We start from the raw sequence: 15,000 nt of genomic DNA, 5'->3' as shown, positions 1-15,000 counted from the left end.
AAATTACTGGGATTTTTTTTTGCTGATGTTGAGGCACCGCAAGCTAAGTGACATGTGGCTCTGGAGGGTGTGGCTAAGGATGCCCAGGCAGGAAGTTGCTCGCAGAACTTTGGTCTGAGAGTCTACAGAGCTCTGAGCTCCAAGCTGGCAGCCCAGCTTCATTCAAATAACAGGGGAAGCCCCTAATTTAGGCAGATTTAATTTTCAACTTTTATAATTCATTTAAAATTTGATCAACGAGTTAATTTATGGCAAGGACAAGAGGTTTCTTGCTAGCTCATCTGGTAGGCACAAGCATTATAACTTAATTTATGATTAAGGCGGCCTGTTATGATTGAGTGCAAAAAGGTGGTTTCTCGCTTGGGTTTTGGAGTCTCAAGGTGAGTAAAGAGAAGTCTGGGTGCACCAGGCTTTCCCTGCAGAGGCAGGGACTTGGGCAGGGGTCCACAAGTGGTGGAGCATTGGAGGAAGGCAGATTTTAACTGTGGTTATCCATCAAAGGCCCTTCACTAGGACTCATATGGCAACTCCATACTAGGACAAGCTGTGCTTTTTCAATGACCCTTAGACAATGGGACATATTGGGCAAGACAAGAAGGTAAGTGGATGTCAGCCAATCCCAGGGTGGGTTCCTGTACCCTCAGACTGATAGATGCTCTATCTAACATCGAGTTCTCAACTATACCAACTCAGCACCCAGAGCACCCAGCATCCAGAGGCTTCCTTCACTCCAGTTCCCCTAGGTTAGTCATCTGAGCAGGAAACATATAACCAGCACATGACAGAACCAGAGATGGAGAAAGGGTGTCATCCTAAAACTATACAACTTCAAAGACCAGCACCAGCACCACAGCTCAAGAGATTCCAGCTTATCCATGTAAGCTTCAACTATCCTGCAAGGCAGGAGTCATTATTCCCACACAGAAGCAAATCACTGAAGCCCAGAGAAGTGCAGGCATTTGTTCAAGGTCGCACAGCTGATGGGAAGGGGCAGGAGGAAATCTGAACTCAGGATGGACAACTCTAGGACTTTATGCTAATTCATGAGATGCTAGAGATTTAAGCTAAGCCCATGGCTTAAGGATCTCCTCTACCTAGTCTCAGCTGACCTTCCCAGATGCAATTTGAGTGCTGTCCATCTACACATCCATCATCTATCCACCCACCCACCCACCCACTCACCCATTCATTTATCTGTCTATCTGTCCATCCATCAATTCATCAATCCATCCATCCATCCATCCATCCATCCATCCATCCATCTGTGCCTCTTTTCCTAGAAAAGGAAGGGTGGAGTCCTGATCCAGTCCTTACACCAAGACTTCTAGGGCATCTGGGTGCAAATTAAAGAGCAATGCCTGGCAATGCAAGCCTGCAAGATACTGTGTTGGGAGAGAGTACAGTTGGCTCTCTGTGGAGCACCCTGAGCATGGCAGTCCTGTCCTCAGCTCTCCCGTGTTTCTAGGCTCACTCCACACACATTTTACTTTCAGCTCTCCCTGCCCGCCCCGCCCATGGCTGGCCCCTTGTCCTACCATTCAGACCTCTCTGATCACCTAGCTCTCTATTCTGTATCTGAACTATTTGCACGCAAAGCTGGACCTCCTGCTAGCATTCAGAAGACTCCTTAACCCCAGCAGCCAGGGCCATCCATCATCATTTACCCATGTCATTAGCATACCAATGCCGCTGGGAGCTTGGTGCTGTGCCTGGAGCCTTAGCTTCATTCACATTTAACCCCCTCAGCCACCTTGCCAAAGGGTACTTGCTGTTTCCAGCCCCATTTTACAGATGGCATAAAAGAGGCTGAGGGGTTCAGATGACAGTCTGCCAGGATTTTATGTACTCTAAGGCCACTGTACTAAGTTACTATTCACACATCTAAGGAGTTGTTGACAAGCGACAACTTTTCCTGGTGAGGCTTTTACTTAAAAATGGCCGACAGAGAAGGCAACTTAATCAAAAACAAACAAACACTCCAGCAATGGTTCTCTCAAGAGACTGTGCCCTGCTATGGAAGCAGAATTTTGGGGGGGCTCTAAGCACAGTTGACAGGATATTACTGCCTGGCTGGCCTACCAGGGTAACACTGCCCATTTCAGGAGACCCTTTTACATTTGATGTTCTGACAAGAGGGAGATGACAGGCTTCCACTAATGTGGATCTGGGACAGATTTTAGCCATTCTATTGCAAGTAATATAGTTGTGTTTTTTACAGCTCTGTGAATGGTCCTCAGCCATCCCCTCCCTCCCCCAGCTTAAGGGCAATGGGTGTATTAAATACAGCTATTACATGAATCAACAAGATTTTCTTGAACATCCTTACTTCAGCTTTGTAAAAGGTAATAATAGAAACTGCATTCAGGGGCATGGCCCCTGCACATTTAACAGAGCCCTGTGTTTCTAGTATGTGCAGAGGGAAGGAGGGAGTTGCTTTGGAGACACACACATAGACAGACAGACATGGACAGAGACAGACAGACAGACAGACAGACAGACAGACACACACACACACACACACACACACACACACACACACACACACACACACACACACGGGCAGCCTGTCTCCATAACTACCACTTGGCTAGGGCCCATGGTCCTTGCAACCCTCTCCCCTCAGCCTTCTCACATCCCCCAGGAGCTCAGGAACAAAGGGTCAAATGAACAGTGTTGACTGCTCATTCTACCAGAGTCCTCTTCAACCTGCTTCCTGTAGTACCCCTCCGATGGCTGTTGTTCAGAGACGGTGTGTCACCATGTATGGCCACAGCTGCCCCATGGATCCTGTCCTACACACATTTCCTGAGTACCACTGTGCGCCTGGCCTGAGTTAAGGGAATAGGAGTTTCCAGTCCCACTGCAGACTTAGGGATTTGGAATGACAAAGCAAAGATGCCCTCAAGTTATTTGTCCTCAGAAGATCAGACCAACAGAAGAATAATTTAAGTACCTGAAATGTCCTGGTATTTACTGCAGAATCTGTGTTTTAATGCATGTGATCTGTCTTAATATTCACGGCTCCTCCAGGAAGCAAAACCAATGTGTCTAAGAAGCTTGTCCAAGCCACACAACAAATGCATGGTGAAGTCTGGCCTCAGTCAAGCAGGCCCAAGTCCAAGAACCCGTGGGATGTCTTCCTCTCTTGCATGGGCTGAAAAAGTTATATGCAAACTCTCAATGACACATCACCCAGACTCCACACAAAAACTCTTACTACATTTGCTTTACTGTAAACCATCCTCTATCCCCCACCAGTCCACCTTACTAACTTCCATTGCCACAAAGCAAGTTTCAGACATCAGTAAACTCTAGCCCTAAACATATCTAAGCCTAGATATTGCTCAGTAAGGCTTAAGATTTTACCTATAGCATTTCTAAGTGTTTACAGTGATTTATGACAGGTATGCTATGTGTGTGTTTGTATGTTTTCAACAAATGCCTTTGTATGTACCACAGAGCACACATCCCATCCAGACAGAGAGTATGAGGTCCCACCCAGCTTCTCTCCATCTTCTTTCCACACAATTTCTGACTCCACATCACAGAAGCAAGGATTCTTCCATTAAAAAGAAAAATCACGAATTAATTTCACACATTCCAGAACTTTCTTAAGGGTCAGTGCACTCAAACACTATATCCTTTATAGTATAAAATCACTTCATTGAGTATCATATTTTGAGGACCTATTTAGTTTTTTATACCAACAATCACTTCTTTTTGTTGCTAAATTATGTTATCCGATCATATCTTGGTTTGTTTATTCATTTTTCTAATTGTAAGCATCAGGATTTGGGCAGTGGTGTGTGTGTATGTGTGGTGTGTGTATGTGTGTGTGTGTGTGTGTGTGTGTGCCTGTGTGTATGGATGCATGTGCATGCTTGTGAATATCTCCTGCATGTGACTACCATGGGAGGTCAGAAGAGGGTGTGGGGTCCCTAGAGTGGGAGCTACAGATGGTTGTGAGCCACCCCATGTAGGTTTTAGGAACTGGATTTTAGTCCTCTGAAAGCAAGCACTCTTAACCATTGAGCCATCTACCAACCCCTCCCATACAATTCATTTAAAAATCATATGACTATGTATCTCTTGGGTAAATATTCTAGAACTGAAATGCTATTGCTACTGTAAGTTCAGTTATGTAAAAACATTGTATGTTCAGTTATATATACAAAACCCCACAGCTTTCCCCAAAGTGAGGTATCATCTCATGTACTCCCCAAGGATGAGCAATCTGGGTGCTCCACATACTTGTCCACATTTGTCACTGTCATTCTCTTTAGCTTTAACCATGCCAGTGGGTGTGGTGGCATGTCAATTGTCCTACTAGCTTTCATTTTCCTGACAACTCACGATGCTGAGCACTGTGTCTGTGGGCATCCATCTGTCTTCTTTGTAAAATATCTGTTCGACTCCTTTGTCCTCTTGAGTGTCCTGCTAGAGGAGCTCTTCAGTCTAGCTTTTGGCAGATACAAACTTGAGAGGCTCTTGGAGGAAGATGAGAGGTCTTGGAACATGGGTGAGAGTCAGACATGGTACCCCCCTTTACCCAAGGTTGAAAAGTGCTTTGCACATTCAGGAATAAGATGAGAGGATAAAGTTGAGAAAAGGGAGAGGAAAGGGGGAAATTGAAGACTGGCAGAACTCACCTTCAGCCCATGCCCCGATTTCCTATGTCAAGGTTTTGTTGTACAGTCATTTGTTGTACAGTTTGGCAGTCATTGCTGCCACCTACCACTATCTCTGGCTCTTTTTCTTTCTAACATAAAGAGGGTCACACATCCTGTCTCCTTTGAAGTCAATATAACTAGGTGATTGGCTTTGACAGATGTGATCCCTAAGCAGAACAACTTGAGAACCTATGTCTGAGTTGGGTTCTCTACTGTCTGAATAAACACCATGACCAAAAGCGACCGGAGAAGGAAAGCATACGTTTCAGCCCTCTTGCATAGTCCATCCTCCAGGGTAGTCAAGGCAGGAACCTGGAGGCTGGAGCAGATATAGAGACCATGAAAGAATGATGCTTACTGACTTGCTCTCCCTGGTTCGCTCAGCGTGCCTTGATATACCAACCATACCCACTTCCACTTTCCAGTGCTGTTGGTCTCTGGATGACTGGGCCTTCCCACAGCGATCAGCCATCAAGAAAATACACCACAGGCTTTCTTTCAAACCAATCCTATGGCAACAATTATCAACTGGATTGCCTCTTTCCATATGTGTCTAGGTTTGTGTCAATATGACCCAAAACAAAACAAAACAAAACAAAAACAAAAACACAAAAACAAAAACAAAAAACAAAACAAACAAACAAAAATGTCTGGCACATTATATAATCCCTGACTTCCATATTTCATTTATACTACTATGGCAATTTTGGTGGCCCTGCCTGGCTACCATGACCACAGCTTTGCTGACAAAAATTTGATTCACAGTTGGTGTGAAATCAACTGACATGGCAAAGGTTGGTTGTTTCTGCAGCACAGTTGGCCCTCATCTCTGTAGGGCCCCGGTCTCTTCCTAGAGGTTGTCTTAAAGGTGTATTGGGACTTAAGTGACCCAGCGCTTCCTTCCCATGTCTTCAGACATGTTTCCATTGCTCTGGGAAACAGATAGCCTGATCATCTTACAGGAAATGAATAAATGTAAGAGTAGAAACTTGATCTGGCCATTGAACGTTTACTCTCTTCTTGGCTTTTTTAAAAATAAGCAGCAGGAAACCGGTTTTGATTTTGAAAGTAAGCTAACCAACAAAGTGAATTAGGGCCCATTTCAATTCAAGCAATAACAAACACAACTTAATTCCGTTTTGAAGGAAGGATGAAAAAGCAAAAAGATCATGGGAGCATTAGCTCCTCCTGGGATCACAGAAGGCTTTGAGTTGGCAAGCAATGAAGAATCTTCCCTGAGAAGTGAGGACACAAGAGGAGAAGCTCAATACTCTGGATGACAGAGAATCTTCTTCCAAGCATACATAAGACCCAGTGTTGAGATCAACCATCAGAGCAAGAAAGGGTCAGCCAGTCAAATACATCTCTAGCTTCACATCTTCAGGAGAGCCCAACAGCCTCGGCCGATCTATGTTAACCAGCCCCTGCCCAGCCACCATCAGTAGCAGATCCATAGCATCCTATATTGATGACCCAGTCAATGTTTCTGTCTCATTAGCATATTCAAAGGGCGTTGGCTAAGGGTTTGCCATTGGCTTTGAGAGTTAACAAGTAAATAAAAGTCCAATTGATTCAGCACAATTCAACAAATATTTATTGATCACTTTACAGAGTCCAATAATCACAGTTCATCTATGACTTTGTCCAAGATGAAGTGAGGGCTGGTTAAGTCCTAGGGATAAGAGGGTCAGCAGGGGACAGGCTGGCCATTAGATTTTTGTCAGCAGACACTTGGAATCACAAACAGTTGGCTCCTTGTACCTCAAACCATGGAGGCAGCTACACATTATCAATTGCAGGCTTCATGTTCTCAATCTTGATGGCAATATTCACTCTTCCCCTCTGTCTGGCTTCTCTTGAGGGCTTAGCCTGAAGATCTGGACTCATTTTTATGGCTACATTAATATCCTTTGTGATGGCCCAGCTTGGGTTGAATGGATAATGACCTGCTATTGCGATTACCCTTCATTTGGCAATTTTAGTTCAATCAAAGAGTGAGGCTTAGGGCTTGTAGCCTTACCCAATTCTGCTGGGTTGAGGTCTTAACTCCTAGGACTGGGAGTCCCTGATGATCACACATGGAACTATTTAGTTACCAGACAGCTTCACATCAAGGAGAATTACACTAAAGCCGGCTTCTCCTGGGCCTGGGCCTGGGCCTCTACACTGAGCATTTAACTAACGTTGGGGAGGAGTGGCCAGGGGCCACACAGCTGAAGGCTCTGTCCTTAGTTCCTCTGTCACCTTATGAGTACAGGTTATTCCTTATTCTCATTTCACACATGTGGAAACTGAGCCACAGAAACCCAGGACAAAGGCAGAACCACAATTTTCCTTCTAAAAGTCTGACCTTAGAATCACAATGGCCCCTAGCAGGGGTCTGGAGGGGCATGTAAGCCAAACAGTGCTCTGGCATAAAGTAAAGCCAGAAAGGAATGGATCTAGGGAAGAAATTGGCCTCTAAAGTCTAGGATAAATATAGAGAGACCTATAAAAATTAATCTTAGCCACTTAAACAGTATTTTAAAAGTAATTTTAAAAATTTAATTTCTGTATTTTGCCTGCATGTATGTCTGTGTATCACACTCATATCTGGTGCCTGAAGAAACCAGAAGAGGGCACCAGAAACTAGAGTTCCAGAGGGTTGTGAGCTGCCATGTGATGGCCAAAGTGGGTGCTGGGAATTGAACCTCAGTTCTCTGTAAGAGCAGCCAGTGCTCTTAACTACTGGATCATCTCTCTGGCTCCCAATTTATTTATTTATTTTTTTACTTTTATAGATCTATGAGATCTCATATAAAACAAGCAACAATCACACAACAGCAAGTGTATTTCGACCATATTTAAGTAAAAACAAGACAGCTATGAAAAAAGCTACTAGAAGGAGATGTATTTCCCTCTGAGGGGGGAAGAAAGATTAAGAAAAATGATGGGGAAGAATGTTTTCCTATTCAGCTTCATGGTCATAGCTTTCCTACTTTTTTTTTTTTTGAGACAGAGTTTCTGTATATAACAGCCCTGACCTGGTTGTCTTGTGTAGAACAGGCCGACCTCAGACTCACAGAGATTCCCCTGCCTCAGCCTGCTTGGATTAAAGGCATGTGCCACCATGCCTGGCTCCCCTGACAGTTTTCAATAAGAATGGTATTAGTTCCTTTTTATGTCTCTGTAACCAAAATACCCAAGAGAAACACATAAGGGAGAGAGCTTTATTTTGGCCCACAGTCTCAAAGAGTGACATCATTATGCTCATTTGGTCCCATATGCTTGGGTAAGGACATGGAGGTGGCTGGAACACATGGCAGAAGACATTGTTCCCAGCATGGCTAACCAAGAGAGTGAAGTAAGAGTGAATGAGGATGATATAACCTAAGGACTCATCTTGTCCTCTTCCTCCATCTCTACCCCACCCTCTGAGCCTCCCTAAGCAGCACCAGTATCTGAGGACCAAACACTTGAGTCATGAGCATGGATGGGAGAGCACATATTCAAACCACAACAAATGGATTCGTGCATTTTTAGGATGACTTAGGATGTCGTTCTATTAAACAGGAGTAAATGTGCTCATTAGGATGACAAGAGACTGGGCTTTTAATTGCAAAATGGTACAGTTACTTGGGAAAATGCTGTGTTGATTCCTCAAGATAGTGAATGTAGAGTGAGCATTCCACATAGCAATCCCACCACAAAGCCTATGCATGCATGTGCACAGCCGAGTCCCTAGCTGTAGATCCAAGGCGCTCATCAAGTCATGAATGGATGATAGACTATGGCAGAACCACAAAGTAGAGTATTATTTGGCCTTCGAAAGGATCAAAGAACTCAACCATGCTACTGCATGGATGTGCCTTGCAGACACAAGTATGCTAAGGTGATGGTGATGCTGAGGACAAAAGCCACCCCTAGAAGAATCTATATGAGTTAGACTTTCCTTCATCATCATGACCCCCCAGGTATTGCAACTGAAAGAGAAGAATAATGTGCCACAGCTCATGATTGCAGAGCACACTGTTTCTCTCCATGGACCATGGTGAAGCAGGTGCCTGCGCACAGGTGCCTTCTACCTATCTCGTAGAAGACAGATGCAGACAGAGAAAGAAGCAGAAACAGAAGAGGTGGGGCTGTAGAGCAGGCAAACCCTTCAATGGCGCACCTCCAGTAACCTACCAGGCTAAGGCCAAGCCTTCTGAAGTCTCCACATCCTTCTGAAAGAGGATAACCAGCTGAAAGCCAGTTTTTCAACAGCTAAGCATGGAGGTTATGGGGCAGGGTTGGGCAGGGGTGGACAGTTCTAGTTAAACCACAGCATCACACGCTGTGAACTTCATTTACGTTAAATGTTCAGAAACAGGAATAGAGATCTACAGAGATGGGCTAGAGCTGTCAGTCCATTGCTGGGGGTGAGGAAGGAGCATGAGAAAAGACTTTCCAGAGTAGGAGCTCCTAATGAAGATGCTGTGACGTCTAATTGCCAAACTCATGGCAGAGTTCCCAGCTCACTAAAAGCTGCTGAACTTTAGTCAGGCAAATACTATGGTATATGCAATATATCTCAATAAAGCTATCACTTCAAAACATAACTGAATGTGTTTCTTCAGAAACTGTGGCAGACTATATTAACTTTTAAATAAATATCAGTTATATATTATGAGTGAACATGTTTACTATGAAACATTCAGATGATATAGGAAGACATGTATAAGAAAAAATCAGCAGAGACAGTATTTTTTAATAAAATAATACCCATTTTATTAAAGCTTCAGAAAATGTGGAAATCTATCTAAGAGGACACAAACCTTGCTTGCATCTGAGAGCCTCGGGCTCCTCCTCAGTGGTAGCCAGTTCTGTTTGGTTCTTACAGAAGATCTCTGAACATTTTCTGTGCATATGTAATTGTAGATATAAAATATATTATTCATGTATTACACACATATAGTTAAGATGTCCATATGCATTTAAAAGTATATCTCTCCCTATTGTAAAATTACAAATATGGGGTTTGGGGTGTAGTACAGTGCAGTGTGTATAGTGCGTGCAAAGCACTGGGCCTAATCCCTGGCACATATATGTCTACATAAACATACTTTTATTTTTAAAGATAACTGAGACTTCAAGTACTGATTATGATGTTTACCTTTTCTTTCAATATGTGTGTGTGTGTGTGTGTGTACATACTCTTAGAGTACATGTTCATGTATGTGCATGCATTCACATGTGCATATGGAGACCTGAGGTTGACATCTGGCTACTTCTCCAGCTACTGACCATTTTATATATTGAGGTGGATTTCTCACAGAACCCAGAGCTCACCATTTCAGCTAGTATGGCTAACCAGTTTGTTCTAGTGATTTCCTGCTTCTATCAAGTAGATAGGTTTACAGGTGGAGTGTCATGTCAACATGGCTTTTTCATCAGTTCTGGGGATCTGAACTCTGGTCCTCATGTTTGCATGCTGAGAACTTTACCCACTGAGCCACTTCCACCATCCTGACTTTTGATTTTAATCCAGGAGATCTTTCTGGATCAGTAGCCATGGGTCTGGTTTGCCTTTGAACCGCTGTGCACCGCTCCACAGTGGCGGCCTATTCTTCACTTTCTCATTGTCTCCTACTTTGCTTTATGCAGGCACTCCTGCCTCCCACATCACCCACAATCATGGGTGACTGCCAGGAGGAGTCCTCCGGTCAGATGTCAACAAGACACAGATACTGCTGATCGATGCCCTCCCCAGGCTTTTGGTTTTATTAAAGGGCTAATTCCTACCCCTGATGGGACATTCTAAACCAGAATCAGAATGCAAAATAATAAGGTCCCTTTACCTCATCACATCTGTCCTTGTCATAACCTAAACACAACACACACACATACATAGTATAAATATTTATACATATACACATAAAGACACATATATACATGCATATACAAAATAAACATGCATATATACACTCATGCATAAGCATACATATATATACACATGCATAAGCATACACATATATACACATGCATATACAAACATGTATATACACACATGCATATATGTACACACATATACATATATGTATGCATACACATATACACATGCATGTATTTATAGACATGTATACACATAAACACACATGTATGCATATATGTATATATGCATGTGTGCACACACACATATATATACACATGATAGCACAAGCATATATACGTAACCACATAAACACAGGCATAACATATACATCTGTATACATACATGTACATACATAGACACATACATACATGCATGCCAAACACACACACACACACACATGCTCATATATATGTACTCAACCTCAACCTGCTGTGGGAGAAAGTTGCTGGGCTTTGAAATATACAAGTCCCAACCTCACCTTTCATCTACAAACCGGAAATTGGAGTTGTGCCCTCTCTCTGACCTACAGCTCCTGGCTATACACTAAGGATGACACTGGGTGACATTGGCTTCTTGGCAGTTTTGAGTGCAGCAGGGTAGAGTCTGGGTTAAAGTAGATGCTTACACGTGTTTACAGGCTCCAAAACTGCAGTAATGAAGATAAGTAAGATTTTTAGCCTGCTAGTTCAAAAGTGAAGATAGCCAGGCATGGTGGCTGCCTCTGATTTTTACAAGTAGTTTTACTGGACGGACAAGCGAAATTTTAAAGGGCATTTGTTGAATCCTTGGTCCACCATTGCCAGTGACTGCCTTATCATCCTTCCCTCCCGCCCTGCCTATTACTCCCCTTACTCTCAGAGGAAATGGAGCTCCACTCTGGCCCATTCATCTGAATCCTAGGTTTGAATTACACAACAGGAAGTTTCTGTTTGTAACATAATAGAGCGCAATCATCAGTCCACTATTGATAACTCATTATGTGTTGCTTCTCCCGAGCCTCAGCTCGGAGATGCTTTTTGCCGTAATGATTCCACACCACTGCGATAATGGCCTCCTGACGGTGTCAATCAGCCCCCGCCATGTCCAATAATATTATTCTGCAATCCGTCTTGGGAGGATGCTTAAAAGCTTTCTCTCATTTTCTCCATTTAACTCATGTATTATCTGAGATTTTACATTAAATGGCCATTCTTAATATCCCTCGATGTGTCACCTCTTCTAGAGAGGACACTGACACAGTACTTACCCTATTCCGCATCTATACTAATCGAATCGGCCTCCCCACTTCAGCCGAGAGCGGTGCGTTCCGCTCAACGGCATTTAATCTGGACAAAGAACTTAGGAAAGAACAAAAACAATTTAAGCTGCAGTTGCTTAAATGGGAAGGTGATTGAGGCAATTTGTTTCATAAAAAGGAATTAGGAGATATTGAAGTCAAGTTGTGGAATGAAGGTCAAAAATGCTGGGATTTATCGCGCCCTGGACAACCCACAACAATGGAGCTTTAAAAGCCTTAGCCTGACAAATGGCGGATAAACATCTGGGTTTTGATGCAAAGAAGAAGAAAGGCAGCTAAGGCTTCCAATCTGCACTGTGATCTAGTGATCTAGTAACTGAAAGGCCCTGAAATCCACCCGGAAATCCTGCCGCTTCACCTAGTCCTCAGCCAGGCTTAATCTGCCTGCCCCATGCTATGGAGGGCCAGAAGCCCGGAAGTTCACTGAAATACCTGTTTTTACAAAGGATGTGTGGTCTTCCAGCTCCCTTCCCTGTGAATTCAAAGGAAAAATAAAATAAAAATGGAGATTGGTGAAGCCCCAATTCCGTTACTGGGCAACTGAACAGAACTGCCTTTTGCCTCGGGGCCTCTGGGACTAGGTATGCTTTGATTTGACGAGTCAGGGACCCCCTCCAACGTGCAGGCTGATTTCTTTCTTAGGGAGATTGGGGGCAAGACATGGGATGCTCCAGAGGACCTGACCAGGGGAAGATGCTCTTTCCAATCTGAGAGTGCTGGTTCAGAGAGGAGGGCAGGCAGCCAGAGCCAGCCAGCCAGGTGACATGCATGTCAGCACTCACAGGAATGGACGAAATAGACTGACCTACTCAGAATCTAAACACTAGTAGAACAGAGGAAGGAGATGGTCCTCATCTTTGGAGCTAAATTGATCCAGGTTTGAATTCTGCCTTGACCACATGGTCACTGTGTGTTACTTTGGACAAGTCACTTACCCTACCTGAACGTGTATAGCAGGATTGAAAAATCTTATAAATATATGTGACACAACTTACACATGTTGCGCATAGTAGGTGTGCATCTATATGCCCAATTGTCACACCCTTCTGTGACCAACTGTCACCTGATGGACAACCATAGCTAAAACTCCCAATCATTGATTGCATTGCAGATTGATTTCTTTATTCCATTTGAAATCAATGGATAAACGCACCAAGAAATTAAAATGATAGAGAAATTTACATGATGGAATTTGCTTTGCGCTTTAGATATTAATCTTCAGAAGCTCCTTCTTGCCTCTATGATTATCAGAATGTCACTGACAAACACCATGGCAAAGCAGGCTGCTCTCCCGCCTCCTTTATCCGAAGGTATTTATTTTATTCTCTGTTTGCATTCTGGCTCCTGGAGTCTCTAGGCTGGCATCATGTTGGATGATAAATCCATTTGTTTGGGCAACTTCAGGAGGAATTTACCCAGAAAACTGGCTGGAGTTGCCTCTGAAAAAGCCAAATTAAGTCTCCAGCAGACTGGGGTCCCTTCCAAATGAGTTCCCAGTAGGCAGGAAGCATCCAGTTGGGTACCGTGTGCAGCCTACATTTGAGAGCCCCAAACCATGAGGAACAAAGACCACCAAACCATTGGCAGGTGGATCGATTGGCAGATATCAGATTGCATTCTTTTGTCTGCCGCCCAGCTTATTTTCAAGCCCCTGTCCAACCTTTGTGGAGAAACAAGCTTAAAGGCTGACAAATTTCCCCCTCCATAAGAAATTGCTCCTGTAATTTGTCTTTTTAGCTGAGCTTCTGTGGGCCTGTGTAGCATAAAAAAAAATGTTGTCCTTGTCACCTGACATTTTTCCAGCCAGCTTGACACCCCCCGGGCTTCCCAACAGCTCTCTCCAGCAGGAGCTGTCTGCAAGCTCTTAGCACCACCAAATAATTGAGGGTGACACATCTCTTGTTCATTGTTTTTCCGGCCCTGCAAAAATGCAAATATTTCATTGTAGTCATTAATTTTCCCATCCTTTCCTGCAAGCGTCTCATCGGTGTGATCTCATATAAAAAAAAAAAAAAAAAAAAAAAAAAAAAAAAAAAAAAAAAAAGGCTGAAGGCATGATTACAAACTGGTGGCACCGAGCTCCAGCCCACGGAGGGGAGAATCTCATCAGATCAAATCTCAGGGAGGTGATCAATCACACTGGCTGACAACCATTTTGCTTCGTTTGTTACAGATGTGAACATGCTTAATTATTTGTAGTGTAATTAGTTCATGAAATGTCAGGAAATGTCAAACTGTGTTCACAGCACAGACTTTTTTTTTCCTCACCACAAAGAGCGGCGAGAGCAAGTGTCACTGGGAAATGGGAAGGAGGGATGTTGTCTACAGGCAAATGAGAAAAAGACATGGGGGACAGATGAGGGTCAAAAAAATTGAGATTAGGCATTTGGAGAATTCAACTTTAAAAATAAAAGATTCCAGGTGTGTGTCAGACAAGTGGGATGTGACAAGCTAGATGCTGCTAGGACCCCGCCAGGGGAGTTTGGGTTTGAGTTTGTTAGTCATGAATTTAAAAGCAATGGATCTGGATGTTAAGAGATGTCAAATTTGTAGCAAGATCTGCACTGCTGGGTGAGCCCTTCCTACACATCCCTGTGCCAGAAATCAGAGAAATGGTCTTCGTCCTTGGTTACTTGTTTTCATGTGGATGCGAGGCCAGGCATGAAGTCCATCTTTGGGTGCAGGAACAGCATCCTACCTGCAGGCAAACTGGAGGAGGGCAAGCAGCATCCTTCAGCTTAGTGCCCATCTCTCTGACACTAGCCAATTCTTCCCATAGCAAAAAACAAAAAACAAACAAACAAAACAAAACAAAACAGATTCCTGACACAGGTGAGAGGTAAAGGAGTTTGATTCTTTTGCAAAGGTTTCCAGAGCAAAGCCCACCTGGGGCATATTTCCATTTGACAGTGGCCCTTTTGACAAGCAGTATACACTTTCTGGATCTGTCTAGGGTTTTGTTTGTTTTGTTTTTGTGAAACTGGTGGATGGTTGGGTGGTGCTAAAGCTAAAGCTATCTAGCCACAAAACAGGAGTCTGTTAATTCCAAGAAGTTCTGTGACTGACTTGTGAACTCAGGACGCCACAGACACATCCTTAGACAGACACCACTCAGCAGCCTGACCGCCTCCAGTCAACCC

General features: G+C 43.6%; 1 long non-coding RNA gene across 5 annotated transcripts in view; it reads right to left on the bottom strand.

Annotated features, from left to right (window-relative positions):
* Positions 1-12,604, bottom strand: part of LOC116069856 — a 35,726-nt gene extending 23,122 nt beyond the window's left edge. For 2 of the 5 annotated variants that reach the window (XR_004110164.1, XR_004110167.1), the window contains exons 1-3: positions 12,293-12,575; positions 11,810-11,900; positions 2,954-3,154 (exon numbers count right to left, since the gene is read on the bottom strand). This is a non-coding gene — a long non-coding RNA (uncharacterized LOC116069856). Of the gene's footprint in view, positions 1-2,953; positions 3,155-9,466; positions 9,550-11,809; positions 11,901-12,292 lie in introns of all 5 variants that reach the window. The other 3 variants (XR_004110168.1, XR_004110165.1, XR_004110166.1) reach the window with 3 other exon arrangements.
* Positions 12,605-15,000: the final 2,396 nt, after the last annotated feature.

This window comes from Mastomys coucha, unplaced genomic scaffold (genome assembly GCF_008632895.1).
Source record: "Mastomys coucha isolate ucsf_1 unplaced genomic scaffold, UCSF_Mcou_1 pScaffold22, whole genome shotgun sequence".
Classification (NCBI taxonomy): Eukaryota; Metazoa; Chordata; class Mammalia; order Rodentia; family Muridae; genus Mastomys; species Mastomys coucha.
This window is presented reverse-complemented; position numbering and strand designations above follow the sequence as displayed.